Genomic DNA, 10,054 nt, shown 5'->3' with positions numbered 1-10,054 from the left:
GTGCCTCATTGTCTCCCTTCTTCTGTTTGTCTGTGTATTCTTTCGCTATCCCTATCGCCGCTGGATCTCCCCTCCTCGTGAACCAAACACATGTGACAACTATGTCGAGGGAAAACCCCGACAGTCCTGGTGTGGCATTGTGGGTTAATGTGCCAGACTGCAAAGCCATTTGAACGGCAAGATTGATGTTCAAGCTCACTAGCTGCTCTTTGGAAACCCTATACAGGGTCACTATGGGTCGGAACTGACTTGATGGCACTTCACAACAACAATAATGGCTAATGATTATGAACATTTTTTCATTTGTTTGTTGGCTGCTCAAATGTCTTCCTTGGTAAAGTGTCTGTTCATGTCCTGTGCCTATTTTTTTAATTGAGTTATTTGTCTTTATCTTGTAAAGGTGTTTTAATTTCCTATGAATTTTAGAGATTAGTCTCTTGATTGATATGTCATTGCATAAAAATGTTTTCCCAGTCTGTGGGCTCCCTTTTTAATCATTTGGTGAAATCGTTTGATGCACATACATTTCTAACTTTTATTATGTGTCTATCATTTATTTTGTCTATTTTTTGTGCATTTTCTGTAATGTGTGGTAATCTGTGTATGCCGTGTGTTAGAGCCCCTAATTTCATATTTATTTTTTCATTGATGATCTTTATAGTTCTGGGATTTACATTTAGGTCTTTCATCCATGCTGAGTTACTTTTTGTATATAGTGTGAGATAAGTTTCATTATTTTGCAAATTGATTTCTAGTTTTGCCAGCACTATTTGGTGAAGAGACTATCTCCTCCTCATTTAATGCATTTTGGTCCTTTGTCAAATATCAGTTGCCTGTATGTGGATGGATTATATCCAGGTTCTCAATTCTGTTACATTGATATATGTATCTTTCATTGTGCCCCTAGTAGGTTTTTTGTTTGTTTGTTTTTTCCTGACCACTGTGGCCATGTAGTCAATTTTTAAATCAGGGAGTGAGACGCTTCAAACTTTGTTCTTTTTCTTAAGCAGTGCTTTGCTTATCCAAGATCTCTTTGTTTTCCTTATAAAGTTGGTACGTGCATTTTTCCATCTCTTTAAAAAAGTTGTTGAAATCTGCATTGGGATTGTGTTTTATCTGTAGATTGCTTTGGACAGTATTGACATTTCCACAATGTTAAGTCTTTCTATCTATGCATAGTATCTTGTCGTTGTTGTTATGTGCCGTGGAGTCGATTCCTACTCATAGCGACCCTGTACAGGGCTTCCAAGGTTGTAAATCTTTACAGGAGCAGAAAGCCTCATCTTTCTCCCACGGAACAGCTGGTATTTAGAACTGCTGACCCTGAGGTTCGCAGCCCGATTCGTAACCACTACGCTATCAAAAATCTCTTTTTTGTTGTTGTTGATGTAGTGATTTGTAGTTCTCTTTCTACAGGTCTTTTTTTTTTTTTTTCCTCTGGCTAGATTTATTCCTATATATTTGACTCTTTGGCTTTGAGTGGCTATAGTTAATTGTATTGCATTCCTAATTTCCTTTTTAGAACTGTCTTTATTAGTATAGAGGAATTCTACTGATTTTTGTATATTAATCTTGTGCCTTGCCACTTTGCTGATTCTTCCAATGAGTTCCAGTAGTTATTTTATTTATTTATTTATTTTGTTTAGTCTTTGGGATTTTCTATGTATAGGATCATATCATCTGTAAATAGAGATTTACTTCTTCTTTGCCAATTTGGATGCCTTTAATTTTCCTTTCTTGCCTTATACCTCTGAATCTTCCAACACGATATTGAATAAGAGTGGCAATAAAGGGCATACTTGACTTGTTCCTCTTCATAAAGAGAATGCTTTCAGTGTCTCTCCATTGAGGGTTGATGTTGACTGTTGATTTTGTATATATGCTCTTAAAGATATTGAGGACTTTCCCTTCAATTCCTATTTTGATGAGTGTTTTTATCAAGAATCGGTGTTGGATTTTGTCAAATGCCTTTTCTGATATTGTGGTAATTTTCCTTTTTTAAAAGTTATAGAGTGGATTACATTGCTTTCTTTTTTCTAATATTAAACCATTCCTGCATCCCTGGTAAGAATTCTACTTGGTTATGATGTGTGATGTTTTTTCATATGTTTCATCATTATGATATTTAAGAGTTCTGTACATTGTGGTACATACAAGTAGTCCTCAGGTTAAAAATAACTGACTTACGTACAATTCCTATTTACGCTTTAATGTAAGACTTTGAATTAGCTTTTTCATGTCATATGAAGTAAAACAGGAACAGATTAGATTTTTTACAACTGTTTGGATTCATCATGCTAATTGGAACAGGAAAAGTTATGGGCCATTTCCCTGGAATGAGAGGCTCAGATGAGGAATGAGTCTGATTTGTGAAAGGTGGAACTATGGAGAGCTAAACATATTCAACACAGCATATTTGATCAAGGTGCCTATCAGTGAAGCCCCACTTGAAAGGTGTGTAAATTGTCTTCATTGGAAAAATTGAAAAAAATTGGAAAGGATGGACCTCATCACTATTCACAACAAATTCTTCAAATTCTTCATCCCAATCACCTTCACTTTTGGCATGTGCAGCTTTTAAATCATTGAAAAAGCTTTCAGTTTTTCTTTACTAAATCAGACCAAACTAAACCCACTGCCATTGAGTCTGTTCCGACTCATAACTGCCCTGTATGGAGTTTCCATGACAGTAAATCTTTACAGATGCAGACAATCTCATTTTTCTCACACAGAGTGACCGGTGGGTTTGTACCATTGACTTCACTGTTAACAGCCCAATGCCTATCCCAAAGTACCACCAGGCCTCCTTTTCTTTTACCCAATTAAAGCGAAATAAGTATTGTATACACCTGGCTTTATTGACCTACAAATTCTTAAAGACACAGTTAGGAATGAATGTCATTTTTAATCCGAGGTTTATCTGCAGTTTTGTCCTGTCCTCAGCCATTGGATGGAATGTATTTGCCCGAAGATGTGTCCCACATCCTTGCCTCTGTACCGGGTTTTTTTATAGATCCAGTTGTTGTTGTTAGGTGCCATCGAGTCAGTACCAACCCATAGTGACATTATGTACTGCAGAACGAAACACTGCCCAATCCTGGGCTAACCTCACTACTGTTCCCACGCTTGAGTCCATTGATGCTGTCACTTGGCCAATCCATCTCATTGGGGGGTCTTCCTCTTTTCTTCTAACCTTCCACCTTACCAAGGTGTAGTAGCTTATATCCATCTTTCTGATTTCTTCCAACTCCCGTGTCTCCTGTACTACATTGGGTATGGAATGCAGTCAATCCCAGGCTTCCATTTTTGGGTTAGCCTACTCTTTCTGATGTATTCAGGACCTCCCTTTCCAAGACAAGTATATCCCATCCATCTATTTGATTCGAAAGTTTTACAGAGAACAGTTAACATATGAGTTCTATCTTTTCAAAAGCCAATTTTCCCAGTGGGCCCTTGGCTGGCAACTAGACTTGACTCAAAGTTTTTCTAATCAACAGCTATCTAATATGGATACTTTCTTGTGCCTAGATAGTTTGTGCAAATAATATGATCTATATTTAACACCTGCTTGTCCTCTGATAATATAGACCATGGGTACATACTAGGCAAAGTGTGCCTGTGTGGCAAAAAATAAACATTGCTTTGAGTCAGTTGTGATCCACAATGACCTGCTGTGTTCAGAGTGGAACTGTTCTGTAAGATTTTCTTGGCTCTTTTCTGTAATAGTCACCAGGCCTTTTATTCAATGCAACTGCTGGGTGGGTAAGTAACCAATTGCGAATGGCTTGCACAACCCAAGGAACTTGACTTTAGGCACTGAATCTCTACTGGGCTTCTGTAGGCAGAAACAGCACATGCTTGTAACTTACTGTTGTCTCTCAAGATTTATGAGGCCACTCATAATTAGAGAACAGTATAAGAAAACCTGCACATGTATTCCTCCAAATTAACTCATGTCTTATATCCTTATTAACCATCCATATACCTTTACTCATTGTTGTAATAAATTTTAAACCTGAGAGTAAATTTATGTTGCATTCCATGCATCCTACTAGTGAGTCTCCAAATAATAGTGGTGGTCTTGCATATTTCTGACATAGAGTGGTTGTATGAAAAGCAAGCAAACACTTGATGATGTTGTTATTAAGTGCCGTCAAGTTGGTTAGGAGCCATAGCAACCCTATATAGGGTTTCCGAGGAGCGGTTGGTAAGGTTGAACTGCCGACTTTACAGTTCAAACCAACCTTGCAATCCAGTGCATTAACTCACAGAGCCACACCAGGACTACAAACAAACATTAACAACAGCAAAATGATGTCTTGTTTCCAGGCTTTTACCATTTCTAGCTGTATTCTCCTAGCCTATAATCTTCTGAAGTTTTTAAGTATGAGAAACTCCTTTTAAAATTCTTTTCAGAATAGAAAAAGTTATATTCTTTGAAAACATTTGACAATTACTCATATATTTTGATAATTTTCAGGAAATTTAATCAATAAAAAATTATCTGCATTTGTTCAGTAAGCAAAGAAGTTCTGTGAAATATTCCAGGCATGGAGAATAGCATGGAACTCTGATGGAAAATAATATAGTTCATTGGATTAAGAGGGTAGTGAGATCATCTAGGATGTTGATTTAGGAGGAATATGTTTAAGAGATTAAATGTATATGACTGTGCAACAAACAGAACCTATCAGATGTACTGTATGGAGAATTTCCTAACTGTTCCTTTACCTATTTGCTTTACACTTGAGAAAATACAATTTATGTGCCTGAAAGAAAGAAAAGACAATTGCACTTAATGTCCAGGTATATGTTGTTGTTGTCAGGTGCCATTGAGTCGGAACCGACTCATAGTGACCCCATGTACAGCAGAACAAAACAATGTCCGATACTGGGCCAACCTCACTACCACTGCCAGGTCTACATATGTAGACATTAAATATGATGCAGAGTCAATAGCTTCTGAATTTTCTTCTGTTTAAAATTTTACCCAGTGAATTCTACCAGTATAGTACTCTTCTCTTTCACATTGCTCGCATAAACTTTACTATTTTGTATAATGCAGTTTTGAAGTTCTGAACACCAAAGTGAACAATGATAAATTGCTTCAGTGTGAGTGTCCTTCATTTCCTAGGTATGACAGATAAGATGATGCTGAAAGACTCATCTTCCCTTTCCTTTACTGCAATCTTTCCATCTATGCACTTTGTTTAGGGATGTTCTTATCACTAGTTAAACAAGAGGAAAAATGATTGTGTGGTAACAAAAGAAGGAAAACTTAAGTTATGATATGGACTAACAGTCTAGTCCCATGCTTGATTAATCAATACACATTTGAACTTTTTTTTTATCAGGATACATGCCTGATAGCCTGAGGGTAAGAAAAGTAAATAATGTCTGAAATTCATTTTTGAAAAAAAAAAAAAAAAAATATATATATATATATTTTTTTTTGTTATGTACCATTGAGTCATTTCCGGCTCATAGGCACTGTATATACAACGGAACAAAACACTGCCTGGTTCCGAGCCAGTCTCACAATTGTTACATTTGAGTCTGTTGTTGCAGTCACGGAATAAATCCATTCTTAATGAAATCTTCTTCTTTATCAGTGACCCTAAACTTTATCAAACATGATCCCATTTTCCAGGAGCTGTCTCTCCTGACAACATATCCACAGTATGTGAAACAAAGTCTTGCCATTTTCTTTCTAAGGAGCATTCTGGCTATGCTTTTTCAAAGAAAGATTTGTTGTTATTTTTTTTAACAGTCCACGGTATTTTTATATTCTTGGCAACACCATAATTCAAAGGTATCAGTTCTCTGGTTTCCTTATTCATTATCCAGTTTCCACATGCATATGAGGTGGTTAAAAATACCATGGTTTATGCCAGGCATACCTTAGTCTTCAAGGTGAGAGCTTTACACTTTAATAAAGAGGTCTTTAGTAGCACATTTTTCTAATGCAATACATCTTTTGATTTCTTGACTGCTGCTTCCACGAACATTCATTGTAGATCCAAGTAAAATGAAATCCTTGATAATTTCAGTAGTTTATTTTGTTTTTTATGATCCAGTTTTGAGGATTTTTATTTTGTTTACATGAGGTTTTAAACCATACTGTCGTCTGTATTTGTTGACCTTCATCAGTAAGTGCTTCAGGTCCTCTTCACCTTCAGTAAAGTTGTGTCATATTGTTGGTTGTTAAGGAACCTTCCTTCAGTCTGGATGCTGAGTTCTTCATGCAGTCCAGCTCCTCAGATGATTTACTTAGCATACAGATTGAATAAGGATGGTGTATACAATGTTAACACACAACTTTTTTGAGTTTGAACCATGTGCTATCCCCTTTACTGTTCGAACAACTGCCTTGGTCTATGCATAGTTTCCTCATGCTCACATTTAAGTATTTGGGAATTCCAGTTCTTCACAATGCTACCTGTAGTTTGTTGTTATCCAAACAGTTGAATACATTTGTATAGTCAATATCACACAAGTAAACATATTTTCGGTGTTTTTTGTTTTCATTCCAGAACAATCTGACATCATCAGTGATATTATTTGTTCCACATACTCTTCTGAATCTGGCTCGGATTTCAGGTAGGTCTCTGCTGATGTACAGCAGCAACCATTTTTTGAATTATCTTTAGCAACATTTAACTTGAATGTGGTACTAATGATGTTGTTCCATAATTTTTGCTTTCTTCTGGGTAACCTTTCTTTAGAATGGACACACATATAGATGTCTTCCAGTTAGTTGGCTAGGTGAACTCTTTTCCAAATTTCTTGTCATACATCAGTGAGTGTTTCCAGTGCTGCATCAGTTTGCTGAAACATTTCAATTGATATTCCATCAATGCCTGGAACCTGGTTTTTTGCTACTGCCATCAGTGTAGCTTGTATTAGAGTAGTCTTTTGAATTAAGGATAAGGTTAACATGTGTATGGAGGTCACTTGCTTCCTACTCACCAAATAATGAGATGTTGAGACCCACTTTCTTTGGTCTTTCAATGTTTAATTCAGACTTGCTTACTTACTAGCTCCATTGGTCTTAAATGATTCTGTTTTTCTGAGAGCTTACGTACGTGACACCTTGCCTGGCCTGATCTCATACTGTTCTCCAGTGTCATCTGCACCACCAGTGTTTGTATTTGTACACCTTACAGAAACCCATCTCACGACTAGTATGAGCTACCAAGATTTAAGCCCTTTATGACATGAACCTAAAGTACTTTCATTTCTATGTTGGCAGCTCACATAGGCATAGACAATTCTCTAATGTTTGAATTTTTGGATAATTCTACAGGTTTTTCGTAGTATGTTAATGACAGCTCTAGTCCTACAGTAAGTTGTCAACAGACATTCATTGTTATATCAGATGCCAAATTACTTCTGGTGCCCTTATGCCTCACAACTTGCTTGCTGTGTTCCTATCTAGTTGAATGCCATCGAGTCACTTTCAACTCACAGTGACCCTGTTTAGGGTTTCTAAAGAGAAGATGGTAGGTTTGATCTGCTGATCTTGTGGTTCACAGTTCAGTGCCAACCCTATAGCGCTACACCAGAAGTCCTGACCCTATACTGTTGTTGTTCTTAAGTGAAACCCTGTATAGAATTTCTTGAGAAGCAGCTGGTAAGTTTGAACCCCTGACTTTGAGGTTCAAATTGACTTTATGGTTCAGTGCATCATCCCGAAGTGTCACCTAAAGACTCCTATACAAGGAATGCCTGTTTCACATTATTTTAGGGATGCCTATTTCACATTATTTTAAAGATCTTACTCTTCAATTATTACACTGGTGGATGAAAATGTTGTATTGTTTATTTCCTATAGATTACAGCATTTTAGCTTGAACAACCTGTATACTATTTAAATGTGGACCTCCTCGCTCTCAATTAGACTCAAAATGCTACCCAGTGATTAGGTTAAGGCCAAATTTGATAGAAAGCCAGTCAAATCTGATAGTTCTCAATATGAATGCACTAGAAATTCTTCGAGCTCCTGAAAGCCCTAAGTATAAAGGGTCATAGGATTTTGTCTTGCTCGGAGAGATTCCCTGTGCTTTATAAATGGGCATCTGACTGGCCTGTTTGATAGTCATCACATACAACTAAGTGTTGCTGATAAAATTTAAACAAAGCTCCTTACTAAAACAAATCTCCATTGTAAATATGACGGTGATGATAAAGATGATGCAGTGTATTAGTTGAGCATTTCTTCATTGCTATATACTGAGGATAAATAATGGTGCTTCAGTAATTAGCAATGTTTTCTTTGTGTGTGTGAGAAATACAGACTTTATTAGGCAGAGGGTGACTGGTGGATAAAGTAGCAACTGGGATCCCTCTTGAGCTGGAGTCTAGTACCTTAAAAGAATGGCAGAGTGGGATGTATTTTCTTTGCCATCTCCTTTCAGGGTTTATGTGGATAGCACCATCCAACTGGATGACTTCTCCACTGAGGAATGAGTTGCAAATATGGCATGTACTAGGTGAGCATACTCAGTAGGGTCCTCCAGTAGGCTGAGGAACAGCATCTGGCTGGCCAAGACAGTGTACACCATGTCTAGGAGGCTGGTCATCAGAGATATGCCAAATAGTCCTGGAGCAATGGTCATCACCGGATGACTACCAGAGCTAGATCTTGAGCAATGGGCAGTGTCATGCCTACTATGCCCCCCTTGAAAGCAGAGTGTACAGCCTTTCCAACCTGATTGTCAAAGACAGCCACACTGGCCGTTCTGATGATGTCTCCTCCTTGGCCTCTCTGATTTGGTTTATTCTGGCCCATCTCTCCAGCTACAAAATGGATCGTATTGAAGGTACGTACGAGATTCATATTGAAGACTCACTGGAACTCCTCCAAAGTATGGGTCTGGCTCCTCGTTAAGTTGTCTGTATTGACGGCCACTGCAATGCTGGCACAGTTGACTGTGATATCCACTCAGCCAAACTTGTCTATAGCTGGAGTCAGGGCTGCTTGCATATCCTTGTTGAGGTCACATTACAAAGGGCAAAGGAACAACTTTTTCTTAATTTCTTGACTTGGGCCACCACATCTGAGTCTGGAAGGTCCAAAAGCACAGTGGAGGCCTGCTGCCCCACCAGTTGCTTCCACATGGCTAGGCCTAGACCTGTGACTCCTCTGGTTATGGCTCCAACCATTAAGCCTTTCACACTCTGACACACGGCAGCCATCTTACTCCCTGCCTTTAAGAAATAGGGACTCAGTTACTCCTGACTGACAGAATGTCCTAAGCCAAAATATATTGTAAGAATAATGGTTTACACTCTAAGGTTCAAGTGGTTTACTAAAATCAAACTACACAAACTCTCGGGTGTGGAGGGTAGATACTTATTAGAATGATTAAACTTTGGTGGAAGTATGAGGTTTAGATGAAGAATGGAAAGTCATTTCTGATGTTGAATTAGAAAGAAAAATGATTTAAAAAAATTTTATACAAATATAAACTATTAACAGTCAGAGGGATCCCCTGCTTAGTGAAGAGATTGGAGACATAATGTGTAGTTGTTTGTTTTTAAGTGCCATCGAGTCGATTAACCCATAGCAACCCTGTATAGGGTTTCCAAGGAGCAGCTGGTGAGCTTGAACCACTGATCTTGCAATTCAAACAACTTTGCAGTCATATGCATTAGCCCACAGTGCCACACCAGGACTCCAATCTGTAGTAGGAAACCCCAAGACCAATAAAGAAGCGATGAATGACAATGATACTGGGGTGCAGGAAGTTATCTCCATTGTAGTATGGGGGGAAAAGAAAAATGTCTGAGAAAAAGAGAGAGGACATATAATTCTTAATTCAATTTGTATTAGGAGAAAAAAAAACAAAAAAAACGGAGTACAGTCATGCCCTAGAGATATTGCAGTTTTGCTTCCTGGCCCCAGCAATAAAACAAATATTGCAATGAAGTCACACACATTTTATGGTTTCTCAGTGCATATACAATTTATATTTGTTAAAATTAAGTCTTTAGATGATAATTGCTTTGTGAGGCCAATCAATTGACTCATTTTAGATATGGATATGAGAAG

General features: G+C 37.8%; 1 pseudogene; it reads right to left on the bottom strand.

The window, feature by feature from the left end:
- Positions 1 to 8,253: 8,253 nt before the first annotated feature.
- On the bottom strand, positions 8,254 to 9,198 carry LOC102821572 (annotated as a pseudogene).
- Between the last annotated feature and the right edge of the window lie 856 nt (positions 9,199 to 10,054).

This window comes from Chrysochloris asiatica, unplaced genomic scaffold, assembly GCF_000296735.1.
Source record: "Chrysochloris asiatica unplaced genomic scaffold, ChrAsi1.0 scaffold00093, whole genome shotgun sequence".
Classification (NCBI taxonomy): Eukaryota; Metazoa; Chordata; class Mammalia; order Afrosoricida; family Chrysochloridae; genus Chrysochloris; species Chrysochloris asiatica.
This window is presented reverse-complemented; position numbering and strand designations above follow the sequence as displayed.